This window comes from Balaenoptera physalus, assembly GCF_965194825.1.
Source record: "Balaenoptera physalus genome assembly, chromosome: 16".
Classification (NCBI taxonomy): domain Eukaryota; kingdom Metazoa; phylum Chordata; class Mammalia; order Artiodactyla; family Balaenopteridae; genus Balaenoptera; species Balaenoptera physalus.
Genome location: NC_138898.1, coordinates 28,149,709 through 28,162,023, shown reverse-complemented (window position 1 = coordinate 28,162,023; position 12,315 = coordinate 28,149,709). Strand labels below are relative to the sequence as shown.

The 12,315-nt window shown below is 49.1% G+C and overlaps 1 long non-coding RNA gene across 2 annotated transcripts in view; it reads right to left on the bottom strand.

The window, feature by feature from the left end:
• Positions 1-6,338: 6,338 nt before the first annotated feature.
• LOC309645146 overlaps positions 6,339-12,315 on the bottom strand; it is a 33,961-nt gene continuing 27,984 nt past the window's right edge. The window contains exons 2-3 of one of the 2 annotated variants that reach the window (XR_014254769.1): positions 11,761-12,003; positions 6,339-7,535 (exon numbers count right to left, since the gene is read on the bottom strand). This is a non-coding gene — a long non-coding RNA (uncharacterized lncRNA). Of the gene's footprint in view, positions 12,004-12,315 lie in introns of both variants that reach the window. The other variant, XR_014254768.1, reaches the window with a different exon arrangement.

Below are 12,315 nucleotides of genomic sequence, written 5' to 3'. Positions count from 1 at the left end.
GGCATAGAGCAGAGCTCTTTATCACCCATACCCAGAAGCACACTGATTCCCCAAGGGCTACACTAGGCATATTCCTTTGATTGAAATCATCTGTTGGGTTCTACCCCAGAGCTGCTCTTTATTTCCATGGGGAATTGGTACTGCCCTCCCCTTACTCAGGAGCAAAAATGCACAAGGGCAGTTTCTGGACCTCAGTCTCCCATTGGGCTGTATGGTATACTTGTGTCTCTCTGCCTGAGATACTCTGCTCTCTCCTACCCCTCACCCCCTTGCTCACTCTTGTACAGCCCCACTGGCTTCCTTGTTCCTCAACCCCCACTATGGTAGGAAGAATTCTAAGATGGCGCTCACGATTTCCAGGCCCCCAAGGTGTGCATATCCAGGATAATGCCCTGGCCTGTGGCTATGATGGAGTTCACTCCCGTGATTAAGTTAGGTTATATGGCATAGTTGACTGTGCCAGACTTGTGACTCACAGAACTGTTTTAAGCCACTAAGTTTGTGGTTGTTACATGGTAACAGAAACCAATACACATGCCAAACTGGCTCCACTCTGTGCCTTTTCTCTGATGGGTTCCTCAGCCCGGAAGGCTGTCCCCCATATCCACAGGGCTCTCTCCCTCCCTTCACTCAGATCTCTGCTCAGAAGTCCCTTCTTAGAGAGGCCTGACTGACCACGGATCTAGAATAGCACCGCCTCTCCATTTGCTATTCCCCTGCCCATTTAATTTTTCTATAGGTCACTTATCACTACCTGATATATGGTTTCCACTTCACCTGAATGACTTTTAAAAAAAAACTTATGGGCTTCCCTGGTGGCGCAGTGGTTGAGAATCTGCCTGCTAATGCAGGGGACACGGGTTCGAGCCCTGGTCTGGGAAGATCCCACAGGCCGCGGAGCAACTGGGCCCATGAGCCACAACTGCTGAGCCTGCGTGTCTGGAGCCTGTGCTCCACAACAAGAGAGGCCACGATAGTGAGAGGCCCGCGCACCGCGATGAAGAGTGGCCGCCGCTTGCCGCAGCTAGAGGAAGCCCTCGCACAGAAACGAAGACCCAACACAGCCCAAAAAATAAATAAATAAATAAATAAATAAAGGTGCTAAAAATAAATAAATAAATGTATTAATCTTAAAAAAAATTACAAAAAAAAAAACTTATTACTTTGAAATAATTTTAAACTTATGGAAGAGTTGGAAACATTGTACCAAGAATGTCCATACATCCTTCACCCAGAATCCCCAAATGTTGGCATTTAAACACGTTTGCTTTTATCATTCTCTCTTTATATAGAGAGATTTTTTTCTGAACCATTTGACAGTCGGTTGCTGACCCGATTCCCCTTTACCCCCAAATATTTTAGTCTGCATTTCCTACAAACAAGGAAATTCTCCTACAGCATCACAATAAAATCATCAAAACCAGGATACTGACACTGATACATTACTACCATCCATCTTCAGACCCAGGTCAAATATTGTCAATTGTCCCAATAATAATCTTTTACAATAAACAAAAAGATCCATCCAGAAATACTTATTGTACTTAGTTGTCTTATCTCTTTCATCTCCTTTCATCTGGAACAGTCCCTCAGTTTTTTCTTGTCTTTCATTATCTTGACATTTACCAAGATTACAGGCCAGTTATTTTGTAGAATGTTCCTCAGCTGGAGTTTATCCAATGGCTCCTCACGATTAGATTTAGGTTTTGCATCTTTGGTAAGAACATCCCAGAAGTGAGTCTGTGCTCTGTGCATCCTACCAGTTTGTCCCATGACAGGTGATGTGGTAACAGAGCAGGACGCTATGGGGCCTTCCCAGGACAGCACCTCCCACCGGTGTCCTCCGCCTGCCTCTTGTCTGTAGAAAAACTTTAGCCAAAGAATAAATTTAGTCAGAGAAATGAGAAAATGCAGAAGCAAAGGAAGTAGTCAAACAAGACAAAATAATGATAGTTTAGCCATTAAACGAAGTCAAGGACCTTTAGTTCCTCCTCAAGGGCTGTAGATAATATTCTGGGCCATATCCACTGAGCTATTTTGCACATACTGAAACCCCCACCAGGCGGAAGAAGTTAACTACGTGATGACCAGACTGCAGCCATAACATAAGCTGCTCCATCTCGCACAACTCCAAGCACTGGCTTCAAGGAAATGGGAACAACAACCCTGGAGCTGAAGATTAACTGCACTTAAAACAATCAAGATGACCTTAATCAGACCACTGCGTGACCAATTTCAAGATGACTGTGGCAGTTGACTGTGCTGTTCTGCATGTAGCCACCCCCCCCACTTCCTGTGCACCCCTGAAACTCCCCTTTAAAAGCTCTTGATCAGCAACGGGAAGTTGGTTCTTTGGGACATGAGTCCACATTCTCCCCAGAGTTGCCGGCTTCCTCAGTAAAGCTATCTTTCCATTTACCCAACACTTGTCTCAGTATTGGATTCTTTTTTTTTTTTTAAAGAGGGAATTTTTTTTTTTAATTTTTATTTATTTATTTATTTATTTCTGGCTGTGTTGGGTCTTCGTTTCTGTGCAAGGGCTTTCTCTAGTTGCGGCAAGCGGGGGCCACTCTTCATCGCGGTTCGCGGGCCTCTCACTGTCACGGCCTCCCTTGTTGCAGAGCAGAGGCTCCAGACGCGCAGGCTCAGTAGTTGTGGCTCACGGGCCCAGTTGCTCCGCGGCATGTGGGATCTTCCCAGAACAGGGCTTGAACCCGCGTCCCCTGCAATGGCAGGCAGATTCTCAACCACTGCGCCACCAGGGAAGCCCACAGTATTGGATTCTTGAGTGAGGAGCAGCCGAACCTGAGTTTGGTAAAAATGTTACCTCTCAATTATTACCATAATGTTTCCATCCTTCCTTCTATATTTATTATTGGATGATCTACTGTAAGAAAGAGCTTTCTCTTCCTCCATGCATGCTATATATGTGTGTATGTATATATAAGTATATGTATGTATATCAGTGTAGGTTCATAGAGCCCTATTTTTATTCAGTGTGTTGTAATCTGTTACTGTCATCATTTATTCTGATGCTCAAATTGTCCCAGATTTGGCCAGTAGCTCCTAGACTCTTTTGACGTGTCCCCAGCATTACTTAAACACTTCTACTTATTTTACAGCACAAGTAGATGTTCCAGGCTCACTGTGTACTTTCCCTGGCCCAGCCCTCTAGTCAGTCATTTTCCCAAGGACTCCTGGTTCCTTTCGGTGGAGGATGCTACATTTAGAAATCCAGATTTTGTGTTAGGAGTACTCATTGCTACATGAGTATTAGGGCTCCTAGCTTCTCTTTGTGGACAGAGCTGAGAAACACCTGTATGGCACGCACGCGTGCGCACACACACACACACACACACACTTACATCTATGCTTACCTATCTATACATGTCAAAAGCCATGAGTTCACACTGATCCCTCCAACTCCATCACAGTACCACAGGGTTCACACTAGTCTTTCCCATTTTCATATCTGTAATTCCCTACTCTGACCCATGCTCACTCAGCTGCCTTCCCTGCTTGGTCCCACGCCCTGCCCACCACCTCCAACAAATACTGGAAAAGAAAAGGAGGAGGGAGGAAAGAGAAAGCTGAATGTTTAAAAAATTCTTGAACCAGTACAAAAATTAAAACTATAGAAAAGTGCATAATGAAAAGGCTCCCTCCCACCCCTCTCATTCCAATCCTGCTCCTGTCCACAGGTAACAAGTATTATTTGTTTGTTATCACAAGCCAATATTAAAATATTTTTATTTCCCTCTCTTTTGCTCCAAGTATTCCTCACATTCCTTTTCTTATTTGTCAATACATCTTGGAGATCTTTCTGTATCAGTACATAAAAAGCGACCTCACCCTTTTTGTGGCTGTATAGTCTTCCTCTGGCTATTCTATACTTTATTTAATCAGTTCACATATAATAGACATTTAGATTGCATCTGAGGTTTTGTTAGGCTGAACAAGACTGCAATAAGTAACCTTGAATGTATTCATTTCACATGTGTCCAAACACATCCATAGAATAAGTTTTCAGAAGTGGGATCATTGGTATGACCTTATATGTTTATGTGTTTAATGATTAATGGTATATCTCCCCTCTTAGAATGGCAGCTCCCAGAGGAAACGGACTCTGTTCTATTCACTGCTATTTTCCCAGCACCAGGAACCATCAGACTATGTTAGGCACTCAATACATATGTGTTCAATAAGTGAATGAATGACCAATGCCCTCTGGTTGTGGACTTGACTGTCTCAAGCATGCACGGACCACTCACTGTGTGCTAGGTGCTGTGCGTCATCTTGCCAATGCTCCAAACTCCCCTGTGAGGTAGAGACTGTTTGGACGCCCCCACTTTACAGATGAGAGCCTTGAGGCCCAGAGAGGGAACATAACGAGGCTGGTCACACAGCTAGCCAATGACAAAGCCACAGTTCCTACCCAGTGAGTTAGTCAGACGCTGGAGCCACCAACAGCCTCACCTGCTGCTCTCAATACATCTCTTCTCTCCCCGCACACAACTCAGTCTTCCAGCGCCACGTGGCCCCTTCATCTTGACTCATCTACCTTCCTGGTCCTAGCCTCTTCTTCTCAGCCTCGCCCCCAGCCAAAGGCGCTGGCTCCCCACCCTCAGCCAACACAGGACAGGACCAAGGAGAGGCGCTGTCATTTCCATACAGCTGTCCCCGGGAGCCAGGCCCTGCCCAAGCCCCCCCATTTTCCCTGAAAAAGCTGAATTATCTTGGCCATTTGGGGGCACCTCTCGGCACAGGCCGGGCTGCCTGGGCAGGGCCTGGCTGAGCTATTATCCTACATTATCTCACTCCCCTGCTCCTGAAAAGAACCAGTGACTGCTCGGCCCCCTCAGCCCTCCCCTGCCCGCTCCTGTCTTTTACACTTAATTACCTCACTCATTACCCCGCAGCCTGCAGAGGCCGGACCACAACTGGGGCATGAGTAATCCCCACATCACACACCCAGCCAGCCGGCCAGCAAGGAACAAATTGCTCACACAGCCCGTAAATAAAGGAACAGGGCCCGCTCAGGCCTTCGCAGCAGAAGGACCTTCGTGGAGGCTGCCGTGAGGGGAAGGCATCGGCCCCAGCTTCCCAGTTGGCCTTTGCCAGCCCTGGTGAGAGGGTCCCTACCTCCTCCACCTCCCCCACCCCAGACGGTGACCTTGAACTTCTCCAGGCCACTGAAGTCACAGCTCAGTGCCACTGACAGATGGGGCAGCAGGGGCCCTCACCCCTTCCTCACCACAGCCAGGGAACTGTCCAAGCACGGCTTCCAGGCTTCCTGCATGAACCTTCCAGCCATCTCTCACCACTTCCACCTCCACACTGAATGCCTGGCAAGTCCCCTGTGTCCTCTTTCTTTCCCAGCTCCTTTGCATTTGCTGCCTCCTCCCTTCCTGAGCACCCACAGACCTTGTTAATTCCTGCTCATCTGAGAGATCACTTCCTCCGGAGAGACTTCCCTGATCCCTCCGGGCTGGGTGAGGGACCTCATGGACTTTCTCCCATCAAAGCATCAAGCCTTTACGTTGTCATTGTCTTTGCTTGTGTCTTGTGAAGGGAGGACTGAGCCTCACACACATCCCTTTGCCTACTGCCCAGCCCAGGTCCTGGCACATTACCAGGCCACTTACTAGGCACTAAGTAAACGTGAGTGAGTGAATGAATGAATAAGTGAATGAATGAGGTGACGACTGGTAAGCTGCCTGTGCTGGATGAAGGGGTTTGGGCCCCCTTTCCCCTGTGTCACAGGCCTCCTACCTCCCAGGCTGTTGGCTCCTGCAGTCCAGGGCCTCTGAACTCATAAGGGAGGATGATCTGGGACCTCTCTGTGGCTAAAACTTCCCTCCAACCTCTAGGAGGTCTGGCTCAGACCCCTTCCCTCGCATCACCGTGGGAAACACCAACTTCTCCGCTCTGTCACAAGGTAGCCCAGCCTTGGCCCAGAAGTCAGCGGCACCACCTTTTCTCCTTCACTTCCTACATCACCTCCCACCACCTCTACTGGTCCTTCACCTCCTGCAGCACCTGAGGGCAGATGACCCAGGAGCTGGCTGTGCGGTCAGCTTCTCCTGGCCTGAAGGACTTCATCTCACCCTCCTGCTCCCCTTGCAGACCCAGGATACGGGAGGGAACTTGGAAAGGTGGCAGGCAGGGAGCTCCTAAAACCTGATGGGCCAGAGTTCATAGAACCCTTTGATATCTGATGAAGCCTATGGACCCTTTCTCAGAATAATGTTTTTAAATTAATAAAATAAAATATATAGTATGACAAAGGAAACCAATTATATTGAAACAATTATCAAAATATTAAAAACAAATCTGCATTACAGTAATACATGTGCTTCTTTATTATATATTATAACACAAGATTTAGCAAATAACTGTTGTAGTCTTCAAGTCATTATGAGCATATACGGTATTTCAAGATATCTGGAACATCTGTAATGTGACAAGAAAATATCTGTGATTTCTATTAGTGACAATTTACAGGTCCTGCTAATGCCACTATGGTCTGTGGCCTGCATTCATCATTGAAGGAGTGATAAATTTCAGAAAGAGGCTAGTGAAATTAAAGGCGCAATCCTTTTCCTATCCAAGTTAATGGTGGGCCTCCTGAATTCTTTCTATGGTCCCCAGGTTAGAAGCACCTGTGATGGGGAATGACAAGTACATCTCAAATAAATTAGCACTTCCCTTCCTATATCCTGGCAGACATCACTAATCAATTACAGCAGTCTTTCACACTGAGCCCAAACTCAGTTCTAGAATCTATCTCAACGCTATGCTTTGGGCTATGGCTACCAACCAAAGTGGGCTCTTGAGCTGTAATCAACTTGCCATTCCTGGGGGCGGGGAAGGGGACAATGCCATCGTCAGAATGAGATTAAGGGAGAAGGGGTAGTAAAATGAGGTTTAGCAACAGTACAGGGAAGGGGGATAAAAACAGAACACTTGATCATAGCTTAATGTATGTCACCAGGGCAAACAGTCACCAAAAAACTTATGAAATGTCTGGACAAGTTATTAGAAGTCCAATATCTAGAGTGAAGAGGTGACAGTCCCTTTCTGCTCAGCTCTGCTCATATATTTCTGGAGTTCTGTGCTCCATTCTGGGTCCTACACTTTCAGAAAAACATCAGAAAACTGGAACATGGTTCGGGGAAGTAACCACGAATGCGCAGGTGTGGAAACCATATCCTGTACCACTTATCTGTTCAGACCATGAACATGTTACTGAGACTTTCCCCTGAGTCACGTTGTGCTAGGAGTTGGGAACACCAGCGTGAGCAGCCCCAGGCCCCTGCCCTTGGAGTGAGGACAGTGGAGAGAACTGGGTGTCTGCATACCCCCGAGGGGCCATCCTGCACCAGAAGGTTGGAATCTGTGGTATTCCACTCAGTCTGAGAAAAATATTACTACTGGAGTTTCCAGACAATGGCATGGGCTGCTGAGTCATCAAGGATCCACGGCAGCAAACATGCTTGAAGAATCTCCGAGAGGCTCAGACCTCAGGATGGAGGCTTCATATGCAAAAACAAAAGAAAACAAAAAATTAGGTCAAAGGCCTGGCCAGAGGGAGACATCCCTGCTAATGGGGCCCCAAGGCCAGAGCTCATGCTGCCGACACCAACCCTGGATGCTGACACCTGGACCTTTGTCCCTGCTGCTTTTGGACACTCAGTGTAGAGGCTGCCACACTCTAGCCAGCGCGGCATGGGGCTAGGCTGGGCCACATGACTGCCCCAGCTGCAGAGGAAGTGGGAGATCAGTATGGACCCTGTTGTGGGAGAAGGGGACTCATCAGGCAAGGGTGTTGGAAGGTTCTGGGCAGTTGAAAGGAAGGTCACCTGTCCACTCCAGCCACCAAGGACCGGGTGCTTCTTCTGCGTCTGGCTCTATGCTTGGCGCTTTCCTTGGATTGTCTCTGTTAAGCATCTCCTCTCTCCTGAGTGTGTGCTGTGCTTGTCAGTGCCCATTTTACAGATAAGAAAAGTGAGCCTCAGAGAATCCAAGTCATTTGCCTTGTTCTTTTAACTGCTTCACAGAGGTGGGCCAGCTGGGGCAGGGGTAATCATTATCCACTTCGAAGCCGACCTGGGCAAGTGGGATCTAAGTTCCACCAGTCCTGGGATCTCTAGGATTCCAGACTGCACCTGCCACGGCAACGCTAGCGTGGATTCCGTGTGTCCCAACCAAGCATCTGCTGCATCCTGGACTCTATACAAACGTCATCTCCTCAGAGAGGTCTTCCTTAACCACCACAACTAAAACAGCCCCACCCCATTCTATCTCTGCCCCATGTCACTTGTCTCCCTGGCATTTTGTAGACAGGAAGCTGGCCTATCTATGTATTTGTTATTATCTGTCGGCACAGTAGGATGGACGTGAGCTGCATGACAGCAGGTCTTTGCCCTGTTCACTGCTGCGTCCCCAGCTCTGAGCACAGTGCCTGGCACAGAGTAGGTGCTCAGTAAGTATCTGCAGACTTACTGGTTGTGAGCCTTGGGGCAATTTCTTAACTTCTCTGTGCCCATGTGGTCCTTTATAAAATGGGTATCATCATACTGTCTACCTCCAAAAGTGGTCATGAAGATTCCATGAGTTCATGCCGTATCACAGCCAAGCAGACCTTTTAATGAGCCCCTACTATACACCAGGCCAGTGGGATTTCACGGCAGAGCCTTGACCGTTAGAGCAATAGGAATCACAGAGGAGACGCTCCTTTGGGCTGAAAGGTCCAAGAGATCAATGGGAAGAAAGTGGACTCCAAGCTCAAAATGGCTGATGTTACTGAGCACAAACTGTGTGTGAACTGGCGTCCTAAACACCTCACTCAATTCCCACCTGCTCTGCGAGGGAGGTACCATTAGTATCGGCATCCCCATTTGACAACTGAAGACAATGAGGTACAAAGAAGATAGGTAAGTTGCCCAGGGTAGATAACTCATCAGTAAGTAGCAGAGGAGGGATCTGAACCCAGGCCGTCCATGCTTTTAACCCCTCTGCTCCCCTGCCCCTCTACAGCTGGGGTGAGAAAGAGGGGAGGCTGGGAAGGTGTGCACTGGGGGCATGTGGGTGTTCTGACTCCTCAGGAGTTTGTCCACTAGTCTGGGGTCAGGCACAGGTCAATATTGACAACCTCCTGCTTCCAGGCACCTGGGCCACCTCTTGGCTTTTTCCTGAGTCTGATGGGTTCCAGCTGGTATATGAGCAGAGTCAGGAGCAGGAGGCAGAGCTGGGGGTGCAGAGAGGGGTTGATTCCTCTGCGCCAGGAGCCCTGGGAGCCGGGAAATGCCAACTCTGCAGCTTCCACAACCACCTCAGCATCTGTCAGGGATGGTTCTCAGCTTGGCTGGTGGGTAAGAGAGGGAGGCAGGAGAGGCCACGGAGGGGTGAGGGAGCCAGCCTTGATCTGGCAGGCAGGAGCCTGAAAATTCCAAAGAAGGCACTTGTCTGTCCTGTGCCTCAGTTTCCCCAACTGACAAACAGGGATGGGCAGGGAATAATGCTGATATGCTGAAGGCTGTTCAAGTACAGCTTCTATTTATCGAGGGCTGATTATTCTCCAGGCCTCATAGAGCCCCATTTAGTAGGTGCTATCATTGGCCTCAGTCTATAGAGGTGACACAGACGCACAGAGAGATGAAGTGACTCGCCTGAAGTTATACAGCTTGAAGAGGCACAGCTGGGATTAAAGCTTGGCTCAGGGTGACCCAGGCCCAAACTCTGAACTATCTCACTTGCTTGAATGTGAAAGGCTGTTTAGCCACTCCATCCCTGACCCATGCTGGGGGCTTGTCCCAAGTCCCCCTGACCCAGCAGGGAGCCCAGTAATCAGATTCCTGCAACCAGTTCTTTCTAGAGGTTTCAGGGAGCTGCTTAAGGGGTGACCTTGTCAGGGTTCAGGAAATTGGAAGGAAAGACACTTTAATGCGGGAAGGTCAAGGACTGTGGTAGTCAGGGAAGGGACTCAGTTATCCCCCAAAGCAGAGGAAAACCTTGAGAGTTGACAAATTAACCTAAGCTCAGGCCAAAGGGGACCAAGGTGAGTGGGGGGGGGAGTCACAAGGAGGTTTTACACTCATTAGTTTATTCATTCATTCAAGATATATATTTATTGAGCACTTATTATTTGCCCAGCACTGTGTAGGTGATAAGGTGTGGCAGTGAATGGAGCAGATATGGGCCCCCACCCCCCACTTAAGGGGCATTCAGCCCTGGGGGAGCAGGGGAGGGAGACCCCCTTTGGCACCTTTGCCCCTCTTAGAAAGAGGGATTATATGGTTTAAGATCGTGGTTTGAATCCTGACACCTAGCTGGGTCTCCTTGGGCAAGTCACCTTGCCTCTCTGAGCTTTGGTTTCCTCATCTGTAAAATGGGGATAGCAGCAGGCCCCACCTCGAAGGTTGTTGTGATGGTTAAATGAGGTAATCCACATAAAGGGTTGGATTTGGCTCCTGGCACATAGTGAGTGCTCAGTAAATGTCAGCTAGTATTATTATCATCTAGGACTTTAATTTATTTATTTATTTATTTTTATTTTTGGCTGTGTCGGGTCTTAGTGGCGGCACACAGGATCTTTTCCTTGCGGCGCCTGGGCCTCTCTCTAGTTGTGGCGCAGGCTCCATGGGCTCTGTAGTTTGCGGCATGCAGGCTCTCTCGTTGAGGTGCGCAAACTCAGTAGTTGTGGTGCACGGGCTTAGTTGCCCCGTGGCCTATGGGATCTTAGTTCCCTGACCAGATATGGAACCCGCATCCCCTGCATTGGAAGGCGGATTCTTTGCCATGGGACCACCAGAGAAGTCCCTCATCTGAGACTTTAGAACATGCTCCTTCCCACCACATATCATCTCTGTCCTGGGCTAGATCTTGGAGTCAAGCAGGGGAGCGATGGGAGGAGGGGTTAACTAGGCAAAGAGGGAAGGAAAGCATGCTCTTGGCAGCAGGAACAGTATATGCCAAGGCCTTGAGGTGGGAGGCTTTGAGGGAACAGAGGAGAAGCTCCGGCAGGGTCTGGGACTCTGACACACCCCCAACTGACCCCTTCCTGAAGTCTGTCGGGGCTCTAAGCTCCTGAGCCAATGAGGAATGAACATAGAACGGTTCCCAGAAATCGTGGCCAGGGCCCTTGCAGCTGGAGAGGAGGCAGGGTGGCAGAGTGGTGAAAGCACAGCCTCTGGCGCAGACTGTCTGGGTTGGACCCATGGCTCACCACCTACTGGCTGTAAAACCTTGAACAAGTTTCTTAACCTCTCTGGGATCAATTTCCTCTCCTGAAAATGGGGCTGACAGTACTGACGAGTCAGAAGGCAAGTGTGAGGATTAACTAAGGCGATATTTGTAAGATGTGTAGATGAGTACCTGGCATGCAGCCCAGAGCTGTAAGTGTTTATTAAATGAATAAAGAAAAACATGTGGTGGCTGTGGGGAGGTGCCTGCCACTCGGACTGCAGTCCCTGACAGCCTCCCACTGCAGCGCCCTCTCAACCGGCCACAGTGTCTGAGCTGAGGCCACCCCCTTCCAGGACGCCCCGCTGATGACTGGGCACAGTGGGGAACCAGGGCCTGGACATTCTGCCCAGCATGAGACTCCTCTGCAGGAGATCTTGGGGCTGGAGCTCCCTGTGGGGTTGGCCAGTCCTCCTTCAAGCTGCACCATGGCCTGGGGCTCCTCTTACCCAATCTCCCTGTCTCCCACCTCTCCTTTCACAGGTGTCAGACCTGCACCCTGGTCTGAAGGCACACCTCTTTTTCTTGCAGATGTTGTCCCCAATAAATCTCCTGCACTTCCATCTCTGTTTTCAAATCTGCTTCCGAGGACCAAAATGACCAGAGAGAGAACACAGCAGCTGTCAGATTCCAGAGGCCCCCCACATGGCCTTGGGCAAGTCGTCTCTGAGTCGTGGTGTACAGAGCCGTGAAAAGTCAGTTTCAGGCTTTTCCTACCCTCTTTCCTTTGGCTCAGAGAGGAGGGCCTGGGGAAATACACTGGAGAAACAGGCAGAGTAAGTGAAGCTTACCAGAGAAAGAGCCCCATCAGTGTGGAGTGGATGCATTTGTGGCCACTCTCCTCCTTGGAATTCATACAGAATCCATTATCGGCTCTGGACAGCAGCTCAGGGACCATCTTGTCCCATGCCCATTCAACAGACCAGAAAGCTGGAGCCCAGAAGAGGGAGCAGAGATAGCAGAGGCGAGCCTAAAATCAGTCTCCTGACTCCCAGAGCGGTGCTTCTTCCTAACGCTATGGAGCGAAGCCTGCAAATGTGATGTCTGGTCCCCTCTTTACAGATATGCAGA